The sequence below is a fragment of the Bacillus rossius genome, chromosome 1, assembly GCF_032445375.1.
Source record: "Bacillus rossius redtenbacheri isolate Brsri chromosome 1, Brsri_v3, whole genome shotgun sequence".
NCBI lineage: Eukaryota > Metazoa > Arthropoda > Insecta > Phasmatodea > Bacillidae > Bacillus > Bacillus rossius.
In genome coordinates, this window is record NC_086330.1 from 107,002,094 (window position 1) to 107,024,368 (window position 22,275).

Below are 22,275 nucleotides of genomic sequence, written 5' to 3' on the forward strand. Positions count from 1 at the left end.
ATTATCCCTTTGATACATATTAATTATTGCAGCTCTAATAAACAATCTTTTAATATCAAATACATTTAATAGTTTAAAGAGTTCCTTGGATGGGTACATGTGGTTTTTTTTGAAAATAACTCGTAAAATAAGTTTTTGAATTGTTATAAGTGGCTTAATTGACGTTTTACTCATTCCTCCCCAAGACAGAATACCATATTGCATAACAGACTGAAAAATAGCAAAGTAAACCATTCTAATACCTTCAATAGATAATATAATTATCAAAACATAAAGCTAAAATAATGTGCATCACAAATACTTAAAATATAGGTTTTACACGTGGAATGTGGTTGTAACACGAGAAAAAGCAGAATTTTTTGATAACATTATTATATATGATATGAAATTCAGTAATCATTTATGCAGTTCAAACTTCAAAGGCACATATCAGTCTTGGGATGAACTTTGGACCATTAGCCGTAATTAATGAATGCAACTAATATTTTCGTGATGAACTGCGGTGAGAGTTTTTTGATGGAATTCTGACCCAAACTGTATGAACGGGAAACATACATTTGTTAAGTATTTATCCTGTTCAACTGTATGGCAAAATATGCATTTTGCCATTATGAACATAAAGGCTAATTCTAATTTAGGAACCTTCTACCGTGATTTTCCTCTTGAGGTTTGTTTTATATCGACACAAAATTCCTTACCATACATACATCTCAATCTTTCATGTGAATTCTACTCGTCGTAGTAGCATATGAGCATTAGAAGCGCAGTTTTCCATGGTTAATGTGAAGGTGAACGTTTTAGGGTCTCTGAGAAGTAATTAATGCAAAGTGAAATGTTTGGTTGCTTAAAATTTATTGCATGTATGCCATATATAGTCTATAAAAATGCAATGGTTTAAAAATGACAGAATAAAATACATTTGATTTATACGTGATTGTAATCCATATATAAGTAGTGAGATAAATAACAAACATTATTCCCGTAACCCTTACACCATAGACGAAAAAAAAAAAACGTGTAGGGGCAGGCATTTTTCGCGAAAAAATATGAGACCCTATTAGACTGCAACAAGGTATACCCACACCAGCGGTTTCTACCTTGTGATTGGCAGCCGTCTGCGAGATCTGTCATTGCTAGAGACCTGCAAAATTCGCGGATTCATTCGGTGATAGGCTAGAATTCAAACACATATACCTCTTAGATAATTTTGCTGTTGGCTTACTGTTCATCTTGGCGAATCTCAACCAATTATAAACCCTCAAGCAAAGAAGGATCGAATCACAGACAAACCACCTGATACGACTTACAAGTCAACAACCAATGAACTTGCGTTATTTGCCCAGTGTACAGGAGAATGTACAGTTTATCCTGAAGGCCATCGAAACCGCGAATTTTGCAGGTCTCTAGTCATTGCCTTATTTGACTGAGCCACTCTGAACGATTTTGCTTTCGCACTGAATTACTGTGATTGGTATTGTAACAAACGCCATGTACTTCAAAGAAACTCACCCAATCACGAAACACAGACGATTCTACAGAACTTTAACTTTCAGCTAGTCTTAGAATCTTTTCGCGAAATATGCATGCCGTAAACATGGGGTATTCCGAATAGGCTTAAGATTATCAGTAGCAGACTCAGAAACTCATGTACATAAACTTTTTTCCTTCAGTTTTTGCCATAAAAATTAATTTCCTCCAGTGTAAATGGTTGTCAGAAAGGACATAAAAGCAGGATATGGATGCGTCTGACGGCAATCACAAGAAACCCGGAAATTTAGCGGATTTCTTTTGGTCACCAGCTAGTCTGCAAACATCTATATCTTTGCTTTGCCTTGATGAGTGACTTGCGATTGTTTTGACACTCCCCTCTACGACTCTGAGGGTAGAGGTACATAGGACTGTGACTTTTAGCCTAACTGCCAAATGAATCCGCGAAATTACCGGGCCTCTAGCAATCACCTTATTTGCAGCTCTGTTCCTGCAGCTGCGAATCTCTTCGTCAGTCAGGTTAGCTTGGCGACTACACGTAATTGTGCACTACTTCTCCAGATAGATTGGTACCAATGATTATGTAATAAGTAAGGGATTTTTTATGTAATAAGTAAGGCATTTTTCGGGAGAAATAAAATCTGAACGCACGTTAGACTGCAATATGGCATGTCTGCGCTAGCGGGTCCTGACTTGCAATTGGGTCTGCAAGAGAAAATTTTGCCTTATCTGACCGAGCCACTCAAGACGGATTATTTTTCCTAACCTAAATTAAACCTAAGTGTGTTTGGGAGGGGTCTGGGTTAGGGAGAGACTCTAAGTGCGTCTCAGGCCGAAGCCTATTCGCTCTAATCATGCAGGGGTTAAGCCATGCTGGAGAGGGAGCATGCATCGTGTGCTAGGAGGGGGATTGGCCAGCCATGGCAGCGATTGGCGCCATGACTAGCTCCCCTCACTGACTATTCAAGACTATAACTAGATAAGTTGGGCCCAGGTAAAACCTGCATAGACACAGGGAAAACCCTGGGCACTTACATGCGGGATGCAAAAGTTTCATGCATTAATTACATGCGGGTTGGCTACGGGAGTAGAAGGATGGCTCAGGAAGAAGAGTTGGAAGAGTAGAAAATGTCTACTAAGCAAGGGCGGGCACTTGGACATTTTTGTCTGCATTGGGGATTTTGGGCATAGTTGGTTTTTAGGGGGCGACTATCGTCGTTTCCCGCCAGGCTGCCAGCCAGCCAACTTAATTAAAAGAAACATAATTATGTGATCGCAGTAGCCAGGTTGCCCCAGCCGCTGCGGCCACGCATGCCCGACACATTGTGCTGCCAGCCTAGGCATGTTGCACCGCAGTACGTGGTCAGGCACATGTTCAGACACCTATAGGACATTAGTGGTTCTGCCCTCTTTAGTAACTAAAAATAAGTATTTCTACAGATAATAGGGAAATGGGAATAGTGTTGATGTATTAATTAGAGCCCCGCTGGGCCAAAAGCACGACTAGATTCATTAGATCCCCGCTGGGCCAAGACGGGTGTGCTCCTGCACTGGATGGCTGTGATTGGTGTGCTGGCAGTAGACATGTACCTGAAAGAAACTCGCCCAATCACGAAACACAGACGATAATAGATAATTTTTTTTATCTCTCAACTAGTCTTGAAATCATTTCGCGAATAATACATGTCCCCCGTAATAATAGTAAACAGGTATTTATTTTATCTCCATAGGATGCGAAGTTTGACTCCACTTAATAGTTTATGTTTGTCTGATTAAGTTTGGAATCTATCGCCCGTACGTAGTCTGTGGACGCAGGATGTGTATGTGTTTTTGAAAAATTATGCGAGATCTTGGTGTGAAGGCAGAAAGTAAATCACAATGGCAGCGATGCATGTTGAGAATGATAATGCGAGTCCAAACGAACCTCTTGTTGTTGACGTAATTTTTCTGAGTACCAAATTATTATTTTTATTATTATTACTTGCAAATCCCCTCCCGAAATAAACTTCTGTATGCGCCACATTCTGAATGTCTCTCATACGAATACATAGACATAGACATAGACATGTAACATGACACGCACGATAATGATTATTAAGGCTTCACGCTTCGTCGACCTCAAGGTAATTAGAGGCGATAAGGAGTGAAGTGATGTGGATGGAGCAGTGACGGAATATCTCAGTGAGGAAAACCGGAGTGCCCCGAGAAAACCCACCAGCGCACGGCAACATCTCCGGGCTCGACCCAGCTGGGAGGCGAGTTGTCCGACCACTCAGCCTCTGAAGTCCCACGCGACAGTTCAAATGGACGACTAACCGACTCTGCAAATTTACTTGAGTGGTAAATTCATACTCCGCGCGTAGAAAAAAAAATTAATTAATGAAAAAATTAAATTATTAGAAAATTTAGTTCATTTTTCGTAGTGACTTCCGTAATTCAAGACGATGGAACCAAAAACCTCTTGACTAACATTATCACTACTGCGTAAACCACTATTAGTTGCGGATGGATAAATTTTTATTCTGAACGCGCAAGAGGAGGGGGGGGGGGGGTTTGTGGTATTTGACAATATAGGAAAAAAAATAGGAACATGTGAATTAAAAAAAATAATTACTATTGATAATAAATAGCACACTGACAGTAGTAACCGTAGGCGACGTGGGCGTGGGAATATATCCTCCCTATAAACACCATTTCCCCCCCAAATCCTTTACTGATTCCACCTCTATCATATCACTGTTTATTACATTCAACATACGCTTAATAAACGATACAATATCTCGAGCACATAAGTAAAACAGCAAAGCAAATGCAAGTACCCGAAAGGGAACACCCTCATTAAGTAAAAGTGTAAGATTTATGCTTATGTGTGCATAATTTAAAGGCTTCCAATAGTTTTATACGCTGGAAATGTACTACCGGCAGGCTCCACATAGGTACGTTTTTCGTTGATTGGCTGTATATTACTCATTTTAGTTCGGAACCTGTAAAACCTTTTCTGTGCTTCGTACATATGTATATATACACGAGCATATATATATATATAATTTGCTCGTTTTTAATACACACTACTCTGATTACATAAGTCGTTATTGCAATATGTTATTCCAGTCATGTTGGCAATAAATATTCACATTAACTATGTATTTTGAGTACGACTAACTATCTTTCTTATTAAATAACAAACTATTAAAATTTTGGCTTGTACAATTTTATTTCGTTCTGACCTTTAAATGCATTTTACACGGACCATTCCACTATACGGCCTGTTTAATTTATTAAAATGTACTTGAGGCTCATGCATTAGTACATTAATAAAGAAATCCCGAATTGTCGGAAAACAGGCTCGTTACTGTTGCTCTCTCAGCTTCGCGATTAAATTTGCGACGCCCCCTTCAGAGCAGGTACGAGTGCGTGTGCGTGGTGTCCGCAGGGAAGCGGTATTCTAGTGCTGGTAGGACATGGGGCAAGTGGCTGTGCCCCAGATTACCCCTGGGCTAGAATTCGCAGTACGAGCTGGGAGGGAGTTCAATGACCTGGGCTGCGCTATTGATCACAGATATACACGTGTATTCAACTGAAACCACGTGGATAAAGCGCGCCCGTTTTCCGGGTTCCTCTCCATCGGATTTCGATATTAAACAACACGCGTTTGATGTATACGCGTTAAATGCACACTCTACTTGAAAAGCATAAGTTCGAATACATATTTTGCTATTTATCTTTTGATACCAGCATTAATATGCGGGTAAAATGTATAAAAACGTACAAATAACTAGAGATTACTTGACAAACGATTTAACACGGCTATGTTTTCAAGTGTGACAATTTGAATAATCACTCATTTTATTTTAAAAAGTATGTTACTTTTTAAAAAATACTGAATGGTCCATGGGCATTTATTCTATTCATGTATCTATGTTGTAGTTGCGCTCTCGGTTTTCAAATCACCCGCGCGGCAGAGGTTCATACAGCTGACGCTAGAGCGCAGCGCATGTCTGAGTTTTGCTCGGGGCAGCAAAATCAAACATGGCGGGTAGCGTAGCGAGAGTTAGGAATTAGAAGACTGATTATGCAATCTAGTTGCAAGTGTTTCGTGTTTCTAAAGAGTCTAATGCTAAGTTAAAACTTGTGTGCGGTGTGCACATGGCACGGCCGCATGTGCCTCACGAGAAGACTGCTCCAAAAGACTGAAGATTCAGAGCGCAACTTCTGGCCTGAAAGCAGGTAGGCTATTTCCCATGTCTTGAACAGTTGTTTTCGGCTCGTCTGAATAGGCGTGGCGCGTACATAATTGTCACTTGTAGTGGCATGTGTAAGCTAGCCTTTCACCGGCATTGTTTTGCGTGACATGTATTTTAATATGTAATTGCTTTTAGTTTTTTATATCGACCGAGTAATGCTACTTTCAGAAAGTGACAAGAGGCAGCGCTCATGTAACCACAGTTTGTTTATCTGTATCAAGTGACTGGCGTAAACATTGCGTAGTTTCAATATTCTGGTGACGTTTAACGATCGGTTAGATGACGGCATTAAGTGACAGTGGCATGTAAATGGGCGACGTTGAATCAAAATACTACACATTTCTGGCATATACCAGGAATGTAAACATGTAAACATTGAATATAAGTTTGTCACTAATTTGTAAATAATTTCTCTCATACGCATTAGACAGAAGTAAAATTACACTCGTTGTAGGTTTTATATTCAAATATCGTCTTTGGACCGTATTATGGCGCTTTGTTACTACACACAGATCACATGCGTGCCGTTACTGCGTTGAGGCGTGAGGTTACGTACTTATGGTAGGTAACGAGTTTTGGTATTTGTTTATCTTCACTGTAACATCATACAGTTTCAGAGAGTTTTCATTAAATAAAGTTCATAGATCTCTGTGCAGCTGCATATCGCACGATGTTGAAGACATTGCGACACAAACAAAATCAAGAAATATCACAGCCTGCTTTTGTTTCTTAATGCATATTTACACCAGTGAAGTCATTCCCATATGCATCAAACTCAGTAGTTTCCTCACATTAGTTACGAGAGTCACGCCTGCGGTATCTATGATTAATTAATGATCAGTGTTTACAACATTAAGTTTACAACATTAATATGCGTAAGCAACTTCTTTTAAAAGAGCATATTTGTGTTGTACACAAACTCAAAAATATTTTTATGTAATTTTTAAAGAAAGACTATGTAAAGAATTATTACTGATAAATGGAATAGATGGTTGATTACTGCGGGGTAAATTAATGTATGTGTTTGTTAGTCTTCAATAAGTTTTGTTTATATCTGTAAATTTTTTATTATATATATATACATACACATATAATTTTTTGCTATGAAGGTAACGCTTTTTGCCTTCATTAACGTCTGTTTATTACTAGATGATAAAGTCAGCGAATTGATTTGGCGACAGCGTTAACTGAAAACTACTATATTTGTGCATTGCTGCCCCGCCTGTCAAGGACTTGAACTAATGTCATACAAATAACGAAGTGGCCGTCAGCCAATGAACATGTGTATTTGATTGAGTTTGTTGTGGCATGTGGAGTCTCACCAACATGTCATTGATAAGGACCGTAAAAATTCACTGTTTCAATTGCTTCTAGGATACACTGTAAAACATTTGTGTACTTTTTACAAGGCGTCTTCTGCATACTTGAACAAACATTCCCTTGTCATTGGCTGTTTACTTGTGAGACGTCACAACTGGGTTGTCCGTGATTCGGTACTTCTTTGGTGGAATGTTTATACTTGACCCAGAGTTCTCCAGGTACCCTGTGAACCAATAGAAAAGCATACCAGAGGTATTCGTTTTTGAATTTTAGCCTACATTGAAATGATTCCACGAATTTTTCCAGTCTCTATAGTAATTGAACCGTCGAAATTTTTAATGTCTGTTTATTACCATATTAGCTTTGTCCGATGAAATAAGATTATAGGCAATAGTTATAAAAATGCAAATTTAGCGTTTTTTTTTAAAATATAGGAATTTTAGTGGAATTTTAATTGCATTATGGTTGGTTTGAAGCGCCACGAAGGACAATAAATTAGTAATAAATAGGTGCATGCAAATTTTGCGAAATGAATTCCGAGACAAGTTAAAAGTTAAAACACTTTAGCATCGTCTGTGTTTCATGATTGGGTGAATGTCTTTCAAGTGCACATCAATAAATTGTTACAACACCAAACACAGATATTCAGTGCGGAAGCAAATGCGTCCTGCGTGGCTTAGACAGATAAGGCAACGACTTCTTTCACATACAGCCAGCCGCCAATCACGAGGAAGAAACCGCTGGTGTGGGTATACTATGTTGCACTCTAATAGACTTTCAGATATTTTTCGCTAAAAATACCTGCCCCTAGTAATAAAATACGAAACTTCATTTTAAGTATCCATGTTTAAACCGGACAAAAGGTAAACTGAGGCAGGCGCCAATGAACAAAATAAACTTAGTTGTTGTTGCTGCATCGGTGTGTGGAGTCTAGCTGGTATTATAAAACAACGCGAGTCTTACAAGTTTCTAGCATTGGCGTTTGAATGGACCAATGAGAACTCAGCTATTCATTATAAGAAAGGTTGTGATTCCTCTGGAAATAACTCCATCTTGTAAAAAAAAAAAAAATCAAGAAAATAGTAAGAAACTAGTGTTTGGTAGACTATGTTGACTCAGAATTTATCTTGATAAAACATCATCTCTATTAATTGAATTATATTAAAATCAATCATTTTGAGATAGCAAATACATTTATTGAAATTGATTTAGGCCGTCGGCTTTCGCGGATTTGTCGGCGGGAAAAAGCAAATTTGTCAGAATCCCTAATTTTACAGGAGAGAGTTTTATTTGTTTAGCGGCAGCTAATAATCACATTAATTCTTAATGCGTGAATAAACGGAATTTATTTTGACGAACACGTACATTCATAATTTTGTTCAAGCTATCGCTTATGTAGTAATACAAAACCATAACTTATGTGTAGGGCCATGAACTTTTCACTAAAATATTTCCAGACATGTGAGCGTTAAAACTGTACCATTGTCCGTGTTTCGTGGTTGGCTGGGTTTATTTCACATACACGTCTACCGTCAGCACACAAATCATAGCCTTCCAGTGCGGGAGCAAACGTGTTGTGAATGGCCCGGCCAAATAGGGCAGTGGCTTCTCTTGCAGATGGTCGCCAATTACAAGGGAGCGATCTCTGGCGCGGGCATTTCTTATTGCAGCCTAATGACGTAATGAGCCATCAGATTTTTTCGCAAAAAAAAAACGTAGGGCTACTCCCTACTTATGTTATAATGCTCAATACAAATGACTTATGCAATTTTTCTCGCTGACCCTAGATATACTCGGTATCAAAGTTAAAGCACAGGCATGCATTTGTTTTCTTCAGTGATTTAGCCCACAGTTATCTTGATACACTCTGAGCCGGTAATAACCAAGCAGACAGTATGTTACTCATTCGAGTGCAGTCCCAGTCCTTGATATCGACCAATGGGGACACTGCATTGTTTATTTATTCCTAGAACAGTTGAATCTAGCTTGGAGCGGATAAAAATCGCAATTATTAATAATGGTTTCATGGCTATAATTATCGGTTCTTAGTACTAATTAATTAAATAACTTTAAATTATTAAGTTTATATCAGTTGTTAACTTACTTGTGCTTTTTTTAAATTGCAGTTTATAGTTCGCCAAAACAATCTTTTAAATTTTTTGTTAACAATCGAATACAGGAATTCGAGCAGTTAGTTCGTGATTAGGCGTGCGCGGTGCAGATGTCCGTGGCAAGAAATGTGAGCCAATAGAATAATAGATGATATCCTACAGTATGCCGGTACAGTGCTTGAATTTGTATCTTGTTAAGAAGCGAATCCGCAAAATTTCCGATGTCCCTGCCTAAAAAAAAAAAAACAATGCGCAGGAAATGTTAACCTCCAGAATTACTGTCTTAAGATGTTTGGAAAATTATTATTATTTATAAAAAAAAGCCCCCTAGAATTTTAGGAAGTTTCTGACCAAAATAGCCTTGAGGAAATTCACCAAATAACACTTTTGACAGCGACCAAATTACTTTTATCTCTAGAAATCGCCCTTCTTCAAATAATGTGTTACGAAATCACACCACTGTCCTCCCAGGGTTTCAACAGTGTATGAAGTCAGGGGATTTGGAATGGTCAGGGAAAATCAGGGAATTTATTTGATATCCTGGAAAAAGTCATTTTAAATTCCTTGTGATGGCAATTTGAAGGGGAAACATCATGCTCCAGTCTGTCATCACCTAGACTTTTTGGATGATGTTTTAGTGCGTGTCCATACACACTATAAAATGGTGGTTGCAAGGTTCTGTTTGAACTAGACCAGCTGTGGGGATTGTGGAAGCTGAATTTACTTTTTATTTTATTTTAGAAAATTGGAAAATAGTTAATTTTTAAATGTCGGGAAAATTTATCATTTTGATCATGGAAAGTCAGGGAAATTTTATTACAAATTTGAGTGGACACCTCTACCTTCACTTCCCTTCCATAGAAATGGCCGTTTCGGCTCATAAGTATGGGCATGAATTTTTCGCGAAAAGATTTCGAGACTAGCTGAAATTTAAAACACTGTAGTATCGTCTGTGTTTCGTAATTGGGTGAGTTCATTTCAGGTACATGTCGTTTGTTACAGCATCAATGACAGTAATTCAGCGCTGAAGAAAACGCGTCCTGAGTGGCTCGGCCAAATAAGGCAACGCATTCTCTTGCAGACTTCCGCCAACCACAAGGAAGAAACCGCTGGTGCGGGTATACCTTGTTTCAGTCTATGGGTGGTCGGATTTTTTTCGCGGAAAATGCCAGCTCCTAACTGTAGAACTAGAGGGGGCAGACGGGGCCTGAACCTGGGCGCCGCATTTGTGGGAGGGGGAAAATGGGGGCAAACTGGCAGAGTAACGTTTACTATAGATATTTATTTGAATATGGTAGTGTTAGAACACACAAAAAAAGTTGGAAGGCAGATGAACTGAGTTATTTGTATTGAAATATACATACATCTATATCGTCAAATACTTAAAACTTGTGCACGTGGAGTCCACGCGCAACAGAAATGAAACTTCTTGCCTCTTTGGTATAGATAGAGATAAATTATTTACATTTTCAATTACGCTATTCATATAAAAATTAATTATACTTATATAGTTAATTGCACAAATCAAAAACTCATTTCCACACTAATAAATAAATCGTTAATTCTTTAAAAAAAAATAATAAAAAAATTGTGGTAGCGTCAATCGTTAGACGTTACGCAAACTTAGGAGTAGACAAACATAGGCAGCATTACGAGGATTCCGAGGCATCACTGCTGCGTCATTTCTACCTCTCCCCTGCCGCTGCCGTGTCCTCTTCCGGCCGTTACAACTAGCACATCGCATACTAAGCTACGTACCTATCCCCCCCCCCTTTTTTTACCCCTTTTCCCATTCGACCGCTAGTGGATGCGTTGGAGTGGCGTCAACGCTGACGCACTTTCTCCCTCTAACAGTTCCCCTACCACCTACCTAACTTTTCCCCTCGTGCGATCAGAATTTTATTAACGGTCGAAAATTGTAGTCGCGCCAGCAAAGAAGTTTCAATTCAAACACTGGTATATTTCGCGTACTATCCTACTTGAAATGTATTAAAAATGCAATGACTGCAAAAATCTATTTTATTTATTTATAATCCAAGTATTTGGAATAGTGGAATTAATATGGGGTGGCGATATGAGGTATTGTCGGAAAAGGTTTGATTTTTTTTTTGATTTTTTTTAAGGGGGGAGCGTTAAGATGAGTTTTTGCCCCGGTGAAAACTAGTCTATATAGTTACGTCCCTGTGTACGTGTAAACACGTCTTTTGCGATCAGAGTGATCATCAAATGCTTATAGGCGTAATGGTAGACAGTTGAGTGTCGTGGGAAACATTTGATTGTCTGTTGGACTTGGAAACATTGTTCATATTCCCAGCATTACTTTCTTTCACTGTGGGCTCATCCCGGGGTTGCGGGGGAAGGGGGGGGGGGAGGCAGGCACTCCTTCCCCCTTGCAATCAAAAAGCCCCTCACTGTGGAGGCGGTAGTAACTGTGAAACGGGAATTATAAACGTAATAACAACGCCAAACTATGCTTAAAAGAAAACTCTTTTTAATTGTGAGATGTCTTGTGTCGCTCCGCGGGGTCTCCCTTAGGCCGGGTTTATAGTAAACGCAAGAACGCAGGACGCGACAACCGCAGGAAATTCACAGTCGTTTATAAAAAAAAAACGCAAGGACGCCGGCCATCGCCAACGTCAAAAAATAAAATTTCAGGAATGAGTCATAATTATTTTTAAAATTTTTGTTGTACTTATCGTACAGGCAGGGAAAATTTTGGATAAGCTGAACAAGAAATTCATCAGCTTCCTCCATTGCGCTGTATTCACTAGAAGAATGCCAGCCCAAAACATAAATAAAGAAACACAAGCGTAACAATTACAATCAACGCAAGGAGAAAACGCAAGAAGTAGAAAGTTGAACAACTTCTGCGTTGCGTTCTTGCGTGTCTTGCGTTTTTTATAAACGTGCTGGTAGAAGAGTTAAGGTTGGACTTTTACCGTAGTTGCGTTTCTTGCGTTTCTGCGTTCTTGCGTTTTCTATAAACCCGGCCTTATACGGATCCTATTGATTTGCGTCCTTGCTCTCTTGATTGGCTTACACCGTTGGCAGGGCCAATTAGAATGATGTTTCTGTACTATAATTAAAGTTGATTATTCGCCTCAAAATAGAATCATACCATGTCAACAAACTAACAAATATAATTTTCTCCAATTTCCGTCTGAAACAGCTGGCCAAAATCTCTAATGTAATGTTTATACCAATGAAAGAGGTAAGAAACATCTAGTGTTCGAAAAGTTTTCACTTATTACCTACAGCTATCTCTAGTAATTAGAGGCAGTGATTTTTCGCGAAACAATCTGATTGCTAACTACATGTCTGAACCAGCAATTTCTGCCTTGTGATTGGCAGCCGTCTACAAGGGAAGTCATTGCCTTATTTGGCCAGGCCATTTAGAAAGCGTTTGCTTCCTTACTGAATTGTGTGCATATAGTGGGCGTGTACCTTAAACTCAACCAATCATCACGAAGCATAGATGGTACTACAGTGTTTTAACTGGTCTGGAAATCGTTTGGCGAAAATATCACTGCCTCAATGCCTCTACTTATAACGTCTGCCTTGGATTGTCTATTTGCAAATGGAGTACGTGGGAACAAGAGGAAAAAATACGCGTACTTCTTTTTTGCTCTTTGTTTGCTGTTTGAATGGGCTGTTATCTTGATCAGCGAAGAGTAGGTTACATTTGATTAACAACCAGGCGGGGAGATCCTCATGACCAAGTGAAAATTCCATTTAAACTTATAATGTTTTATGTTCTTTCTTGTCTTCCAATAATAACGCGAATTTCGCGTCTCTACGCTGCTAAAAATGTTCACCTTAAATTTTCGAAGAACGCTGGATACACATTATCCTGGGATCTTCGTAAATTTACCGCTATCTTCGTAAATTTGCGGGTTAGTTTATACGAGGATCCTGTTCTGAAAATACGAAGAACTCTTCATTTATTTTAGGTTGATTATTCGTCGAAAAATCCGTAATTTACTGTAATTTCTAACAGTGTAGTCATTAGATTACGGGTTATTCAACACGCCCTGAAGAACCATAAGCTAATGTCAAGCACCTAAAATTCATCACACCGAGTAATGTGCGACCCGGAGAGAAAGTGAGGCGTGACAGCAGCCAGAGGCGAAAATTCGTTGGATTCTCTCGAAAAAAGGGGGGGGGGGGGAGGAGGGGGGGGGAGCTTGGAATTACGCCTATCATTCTCGTTTCACTGTTACGATTTGGCAAGCTTAGGCAGGCCCCCGCATGAGGGGATTTCTAATCCCTGCGGGGGGGGGGGGGGGGACTTTCCACCTCTTCCGGGTTCACACCTGTCAACAGCCACTGAACACGTTACAGCGGTTTTATTATGCACACGTTTGTGGAGGCAAATCTGGACCCAGAAAGCAATGCGAATTTTTCAGATCTCCATTGACTCGCCAAAAGCTGTGCCACGCTGGCTTCTCAAGTAGAGTGCAATTTGTCATGAACCTTTTTCATTGGCACAATAAAGGAGCCTAAATAGCTTAAACACGCTCTCGCTTGTACACATTCCAGAATGACCATAAACAATTGACGTGTGTTTTAACAGCGTCGATTTCTAAAATTCTTACGATTCAAAAGAAAGTTGTGTGGAAATATATAAAAATTCAAAAAAGACGTGAAATAACCACTGCAGTTTTATGAAAATTGTCAACGTAACATACGGCTTATAGTCTTAAGTACTTTCCGAGGCAGGCATGTGCCTTTGAAGTTGGAGCTGAACAATTTTTTCATCGTAAATAATATATAAAAGTATTTAAAATAGAACACTAACCGTCTGTATATAACCACAGGAAAACGAGTCGCTGTCGTAAATTTAATTCATTTAAATAACTGGAGGGGAGGTAACACCACATAATATTTATGGCGTATTGTTACCCCATTTATTTAAAAAATATATATTTCAATTATTTTTGTGACATCATTATGTTTGTATGAAGCTGTAGACATTTTTTTTTTCATTTAAACTTATAAAGACTCTCAATGTTCCAACTTGAATACAGTTCTCTATTATTTGCTATAAAAAAGTTGGTTCAGCTCCAACTTCAACTTGAGAAATCACTTTAGACCATAAGCTGCGTGTGTATGTACATATTGCAAAAATTAGGACATGTTTACATGTTTAACTTAATTATTGTTTCAGCGCCATATGTGTATTTTATCTGTAAATATGTTAAACTATCTCTTTCGTGTGTTTAAGTATTGAGTTCACTCTTTTGGAACGAACCACTGTTAATTCATAGCAGATCATATGGTATTTATATTGGGATTTATTTCGTCTTTGCTGTGTATCGTACTAAAGATCGGATGTTCAGTTTCATGCTCTGTTTCGCATCAATGCACATTCTAACACAGTTTTCCAGTATATTATCCACTCGCCAAGTCGGAAGTCGAATTTCTTCTATCGCTCCTCCTAGCATAGCTTCTCGTCCGGCAGAAGTAAGGGAACAGCATGGGGCGAGGAGGGAAGAATGGGGAGGTTCTGAGCTTGGGTTTTGCAGGTTCAAGACGTCTCCCGTGTGAGGGTCGGTCCCGCTGATCCAGGGACCCCGCACTCGGGACATGAAGCTGTGCGGCGACCGCGAGTTTATGTAGCTTTGCTAGCAGCTTTGTTCCAACCTTTCGGTCGGCATCCTCCACCAGTCCTCCCATATGCTAGCTTTGCTAGCAGTACGAGTTGAGGAAGTCTGCTTTCTTCACACAGACTTAGGTAGTCGTAGTCGCAGTCGCTTAAATAGCACATCCGCGTCGGTCGATGTCCGCCATATTGTGTTTCAAGACTCCAGTCCAAGCAGAGCAGTTTTTACACATGTCGTCATGGGTGAGACCAACCCTTTATAGCAATTTGCAGCCCAGCCTGACGGAGAAGCGCATCGTTACAGCCGTCGTACATTCTACAGAGTCGTAGCTGTAGATATTTTTATACACAGCGTGTAGGCGTCTATCCTGATCCGACAAAGAACAGCACCAGGGGTCCTGTAAACCCAAAACCGTATCTCTGAGTTACACCAAGTACATTCATCCTCGTAAACCGTGTGTACATTTGAGGCTGATACATATTCACCGAAAGAACGCAAATCTCATATTAGCTTCTATATGGGTCTTCCTTTATGTAAGTAATAACGGTTCAAAGAGTTTACAAGGTATAAGTTAGTAATCTAACATTTTGTTGCAATATGTATGTTGGCTAACTTTATCCCTAGCTGATGTTTGAATACATAAAAAGCTCACGTAATTATTTTGCGGTTTTAAAACATAATTTGTTTTATTTAAGTTAATTATTATTGTAAATACAATCTAAAACCCATAACAGCACCAATATATGTATATGAGAAAAGCGTTCATTATAAGTAGCAAATGTTAACAGCTTTGAAATTGGGCAAATATAGGTACACACGTGATATTGGGATAAGTAAAAAACAATGTATTGAATTAAAGTGTTTTAAAAAAATTTAATTTTATTTATCCGTATTTTTACGAGTGGGTGTGACAGTAATAGCTTTGCAATAACTACATATATACAACACACATATATTCCACTTAATTTTTTGTGTTTAACCCGCAACCTATTTATGTTGATAGAATTTAGACTCTTTCGGTATAACTGTACGCACTTGGCCCCGTAAATTTAATTTTGTTTAATGCCTTTTTGACCGGCAATCGGCCGGGAAGGAAAAGTTGTCCACCCGTGGCCCGCTGTATCATACGCCCGTGTTTTATAGGAGCACCGATGAAACAATGTATGTGCACCTTGGCCCGGGATGAGTTACTGACCCTGGCGGAGCACTGGAAGGGCCTTGGCGGGTACTCTGGGTGCGCAGGACGGCAGCGGACAGGCCTGACGGGTTCCCACGAGGAGCCGCGCCATTGGCCGGTGACGCCCTCCCCCCTCCCCCTCCCGGGCGAAGGGGTTACTTCTGGCTCATTGTGCTTGCAGACTCTCGGCCGATGCGTGTTGCACGGTGCCAGTGGGAGAAGTTCTTGGGGCGAGTGAGGGGAGAGCTTGGCCTTTATCCCTTTTACTTGCAACTAGCTCCCTCGTACACTTCATTCAGAGGCTCCGATTACTTGTATTTTCAGCTTGTGTGTGTTAAAAGCTTGGATAGATCCTTTTCAATATTGAAAATTTTAAATTAAAATATTAAAAGTAAAATCTTTTCATGGTAGGTAGTGTAAAGAATCCTCTAACTGGTTCTCAGTTTTTTCGTGTGATGTGTAAAAATAAGGAGGGGGGGGGGGGGTGGCGGGTGGATGACTTTTGATTATTGTTTGCAGATGTGGCGATATGAGCTGCAGCGTAATATCACGAATTGAATAAGGAAATCGGCAATATAATTTCTGTCCTGATTGGGAAAGTTTTTAAACACTTTACTCTAAAATTAAGCTACGAAGAAATAGTTAATAATATATGATTGAGAGAATTTAAGCAATAATACACGTATGGATACTCACTTTTTTTTTTAGATTAAGATGGATTATATTTAACTTATATAAAATAAAATATCATAGAAGAAAGATTTAAATAAAAATATGTCCTAATCTAAATAACAGTGAGTATACATACATTTTTGTTTACATTCTCTCAATCTTAGATTATCAACTATTTCTTCGTAGCTTAATGTCTGTCTTCAGTAAAGTTAATTGATTTAAGTTATCCTTACTCCTCCTCTCTCTATTGGCTATCGTATCATTATTAAAATAAGTCCCACATTAAAATCACTTTAGAAACTGCCTCTATACATAACGTCATATTTACGGAACTAATAATGCCACCCAACGTTATAAACAAATACTTCGGACTACTACCATTACGGTGATGCAGAACCACATACATTTATGTGACCAATGTGATTTGAAGTTATTTGATGTGTCAGTCCGACGTGTGCTACCAGAGTGGAGTGAACATTAGGACCCATCAATAGAACTTGATTATTTCGCAGATTCATTGGTTATAAAGTAGACTTTAAGCATTTATACATCTGCTTCATGTTGATGATTGGACCACAATGCTCTTGACACGCCCTTGACACCCTGATCCGGTTATAAACAAGAAAAACGTGGGCCCAATAATGTGTAATCCGCCAAAGAATGTGACTTTTTTTTATCGAAAGTAAGTACTATAAAAAGGCTTGATTATATATAGGCCAGATGAGACAAACCTGGAATAAATGGGTTCTACTCGTCAGCATTTAGATTATTACTATGGGATTGGCCGCTTCTAGAGTTGCACCCAGAACATTCTCATTCTCCCGCTGGTAATGACTGTCAGGGGATTGTCGAAGTAGAGTTTGGCAGCCGACTGCTTTTTCCTTCATTCCTTCCGCTTAAACCAGCATCGGCGCCACACGGCCGTGATCGGCGTGACGAAACGATACAGGCTAACATTGAAACACTTATATCTAAGTGCTGCGTTGTTTTCAATCGGCCCGCAGTTTATCCGGAGGACTCCAAACAATCACGAGCTGATTCATGGTAATATGTACGGAAATTTCACGGATTCATTATGTCGCAATATAGAATGCAAAACTTCCTGCTCTTGCACTGTGTTTATGTTTGGACCGCAGTTATTTGGACGCGCCCCTTTACGACCGTGAGCCAACGATGTCATGCTGGAAGAAAAGTAAGCGAATCAGATAGTGCCTATTAATAAGAATAAAACGTTTCTCACTATGAAATCAGCCAATGTAAAAACGAACGTTTGTTGAGCAAACATAAGGTTTTGGATTTTAGCCTTACGCCAAACGAATTTGCGAAATTTCGGAGGGTCTACTTAAAGGTGCCCCAGTCAAGTATCTCGCAATTACAGGATGTCCATAGAATGTCCCAGTTTCAATGGTATATTGTAACAGTTTAATTTAGAATATTTACAACAAATCATACATCAAATTGAAGTTAAACTAACCTAGTTTTTTCTTACAAATGTCCAATATGTGCACCTTTAGTTATACGGCACAAATCCAACCTTATGTCAAATTCTTCCCATATATTGGTTAACACATCCGGAGTGATGGAAGCAATAGCCTCTTCAATCCTGTGTCTCAACTTTGGCAAATCATTAGGTAGCGGTGGAACGTAGACACGATCTTTTATAAAGCCCCAAAGGAAAAACTCGCATGGCGTTATGTCAGCTGAACGTGGAGGCCAGCGAAAAATATCTCTCGTCTCAAATTGCCTATACCATCGGCGGATGTTTTGGCCACATAGGGGATCACAACTAAACTTTAAACGAAATTAACGTTGAACTGAAATTAAAGATTCACTCTTAGCAAATTGCAGAACATAAAAGCTTTATGCTGCTCAAGAGTTGTCAATTTGCGTAGGTGAGGCTGCAAGCGAGAAAACAACACAGCAGTATTCGCACGTGCGCTTATTTAAAACTAATTGTTACTCTTTAATTGTGACATTGAACCAAAACTCTACAACGATTACAGTTGATGTTATTAAAATTTATTACTGGGATATTCTTTTATGGACATACTGTACAATTACCAACAAGCATGCGATATCGGTGTAGTGTAGTACTTGGTGGCTCGTTCAGTCTTTAGTTGAGCGTGCTTCAGTGTACCCCTGCCAAGAAGGCAACACTCCGTACATTACTGACAGGCTGGTGGCGTTTTGCCAGGCGGACTCGTCGCTACCCTTTGCCAGGCAAGGCTGTTATTTCGTTGCCATGTACGTGCCTTACACAAAGAGATGATCCTGGACACTGTTCTAATTACTTATATCATTATAGTAATTTACGTAAACTCATACAGGTTAAATATATTTTCCCCGCAGTTAAAAGTAAGCGTAAGAAATAACTGCATAGCAATATGCATCGCATTTCCCATAAAGCTCGCCAAAAATAATTTTGTAGGATTTTTTGTTCCTATGTTTTGTCTTTATGTATTTTAACTTCCTTAATAAAATGCTAAATGCATTTACAAATTCTGTATATTAAAGTTTCTATTTATTTGTATTCATAGCTGAAAACGTACTTGCACGCTTTTTCAAAATTTTAGCAAAAATTTTTATCTTTATTTAAGACCTTAAATCGGACGCAATCTTTCATAATTATAAAGTAATTGGCGACCAAATATATTTTCTCAATGAAATAAGACCAGCTACACAATTATCAGCATTCGCTTTATTTACACCCCATCAGATACGCACATGACGCGGCGTGCATGTGTGTGCGTAGAGAGAGAGAGAGAGAGAGAGAGAGAGAGAGAGAGAGTGTGTGTGTGTGTGTGTATGTGTGTGCTTGAGATGTAAGCCGTTCCTCGATTACTCTTCTCGCATAAAGTGATGGCAGGAGAACTTTATAGTTAATAGTTTCGCCCTTGCCTTGAAAATTGGTGTTTCGCAAAGTACAACTGATTATGTAGTAAGGGTTTACTTCGCACGGTTATGCACAGAGTCTTAAGCAGACGGGACGCTTGGGGGCCGACAGGCTACTCATACATTTTAGTTACGTTAGGACGTTGGGCTCGAACCCACGACCCTAGCCACACGAGCGCGCCGAGGTCTCACTGTGTGCACGATGACTGCGATCAGTATAGTCGCGGGGTTGGCAGTAGTATTAGGAATGCTAAGGCCGGTATTTTAAGTCACAAAAATAAGGGTTTAAGTGTTGAATATGCTTTACTGTACTCCAACCGTATTCTTAGAGCACGATAGGACATGTATTTTTTATTTTTAGGAAACTGATTTTGTTGTCCTATCCGTTGCCGATCTGTTTTCCAAATTTCACGCATGCGCAGAGCTAACTTATTATTTGATTTCGTCCAGGTGGCGGACCCGCGTCTGGACCAGGAACTCGTATATAGTCATTTTTGTGATCATCGGGGGACGTACCAAGCGTGTTGGTGTGCAAAATGAGATTTTATGTTAGCGAAACTATCCTGGAAAACATTTTGTACACTTTAATATTCAGAACAAGAAATAATCGAAACTTTAAAAGTACTTGAGCATATTAGAAAGGCGGTTCTATTTTTTGCTATGGTACTGCTATGTATAGTAATTTGGACATAAAAATTGTAATGATGGTTGCGATACGTCCTCTAGAACGCGTTGTAACCAGTTTCTAGTCTCGCGCAGGGCACACTGAAAGAAATGATTTGTTAGTGGCTACAAAAACTATTTGGTTGATGCTTCTTGAAGTGAAATTTATTAGTCGCTAAAAAACATTTTGTGATTCTCACTAACACATAGGTTTACAAGTACTAAAGTTAGTTGGTAGAGATTAAAGTATTTGTTTGTTGGATATATATTTACTGGCTACAACCAAACATTTTGCTAACTAAAACACCAATAGTACGCATTACTTTTCATGTCATCCCCAATAAATTTTTTGCGGTAACAACAAAACCACGGAACGAAATCATCTGCGCATGCGCGTGACGAGCTGAACAGAAAGATCCAGAGGCCACAGGAAACCTCGACCCGTGACGACGCCATATTGTTTCGTTTGTGTGGTGTTGCCGTCGCCATGGATGAGTTTACGAAGGAGGTTTTACTAAAATGGGGAATGGTGAACATAATCCCATTATTCGAAGGTAAGTGAAATACTTAAGCTAAATTTATAAACACGCAAGAACTTATAGTTTGTAGACCTACATTTCATTAGGTGCTTAGGCCTAAACGAGATATTTGAGGTTCTCTAAACATAAGGCCTAATACATTGTTTAATAGGGAGACGTAGGTATGCCGGGATTACGATGTTTCATATTTACGTGTCGCATTATGGCCTTCACTTGTTATATACGTGAAACGTATTTTATTTTTGTGTGATATTATGATGCGTCACGTAAGCTACTTAACGCATCTAACAATAAAAATATTTCTTCAGTTAAACAACAATGTTGTTTAGGTCGTGTTTCAATTCAATTCACAATTTATAATCAGTTCTCTAGTTGTGTAATACTTGTATTTTAGTTTGCTGGTTATTTCTTGCAGCAAACATGCCAAGGCCACAAACGACTAAGTGGTAGTAAGTCCTGTTATCGCCGTTTTGATAATAATTTGAGCACTTTGAAAGCCCTGCTTTGGATGGTTTACGTGAATGCTTTTTGTGTAATATTTTACCGTATAGACTGTTAGACCTGTTTACTTGATTTGTACATGTCAAAAAAGATTGTAGAAATTTTTGTTGTAGCCGCAAAACTTATTTTTAACTTTAGTGACAACTTCTGAAGCTGCTACAACTAACTTTTGCAGCACCTATTTATCCACTTTCGTAACGGCTGCAAATCCACTGTATATGGCTACAAAACAACTTTTGTAGTAGCTGTAAAAGGACTAGTAATGGCTAAAAAATAACTTTTGTAGTGCCTGCAAACCACTTTTGCAATGGCTGCAAAACCAATTTTGTAATGGCTGCAAACCACTTTCGTAGTAACTGCAAAATAACATTTGTATTGACTGCAACCCATTTTTGTAGTCTCTACAAAATTAGTTAGGCTAACACTACTACATTGGTTATTTGTTCCTACAAAATTCATTTTCTACCTACCAATAACGTCACTTTGTCGTTACCACTAAACACTGACACAAAAAATTTGTTGGCACCACTAAAACTTTTGTGATATCTAAATTCACAAAAATATTTAGTGATTGCCAACAAAAAAATTTTGATTACCACAAAACTGTTCTTTCAGTGCACGGTTTATTAAAACAGTTGCCTATTGTTTCCTTACTGGGATTCGGTTAGGACACGTTGTGGAATACGGCCCGCGAGTTAAGTTACGGTTGTGTCCCAAAGACAGGGCTTATTCGCTACCCTATCCTAACGTCCGGGAATACCGCCCTAAGACTCCCCCATCACGGCTGTGCGTACCGTCGAAATCGCGCGACGAAACATCATGCCAGTCCTTTCTCTCCCCCTCCCCACCTTTTTCTCCACCAGTGGGCGTTTTTAACCGAGCTGACATAATGATAAACCTCCTCTCATCCGCGTCGTGCAGTAGCGTGTTTATAAACAAGGAGCACGCTCGTCGGAGCCGAATGTAGGTTAGAGTCGGTACCCATCTGTCACTCCCCATCCGCCGCACCTGTGTTTACCATTTGCTCGATGGTTGCGCCACACCTACTGTCGTGAGGTGCGGGCA

General features: G+C 39.3%; 1 protein-coding gene across 2 annotated transcripts in view; it reads left to right on the forward strand.

Annotated features, from left to right (window-relative positions):
- Positions 1-5,510: 5,510 nt before the first annotated feature.
- Positions 5,511-22,275, forward strand: part of LOC134541615 (basic helix-loop-helix ARNT-like protein 1) — a 453,028-nt gene continuing 436,263 nt past the window's right edge. For both annotated transcript variants that reach the window (XM_063385164.1, XM_063385175.1), the window contains exon 1: positions 5,511-5,715. The gene's annotated coding sequence lies outside the window, so the exon portion shown is untranslated. The remainder of the gene's footprint in view (positions 5,716-22,275) is intronic.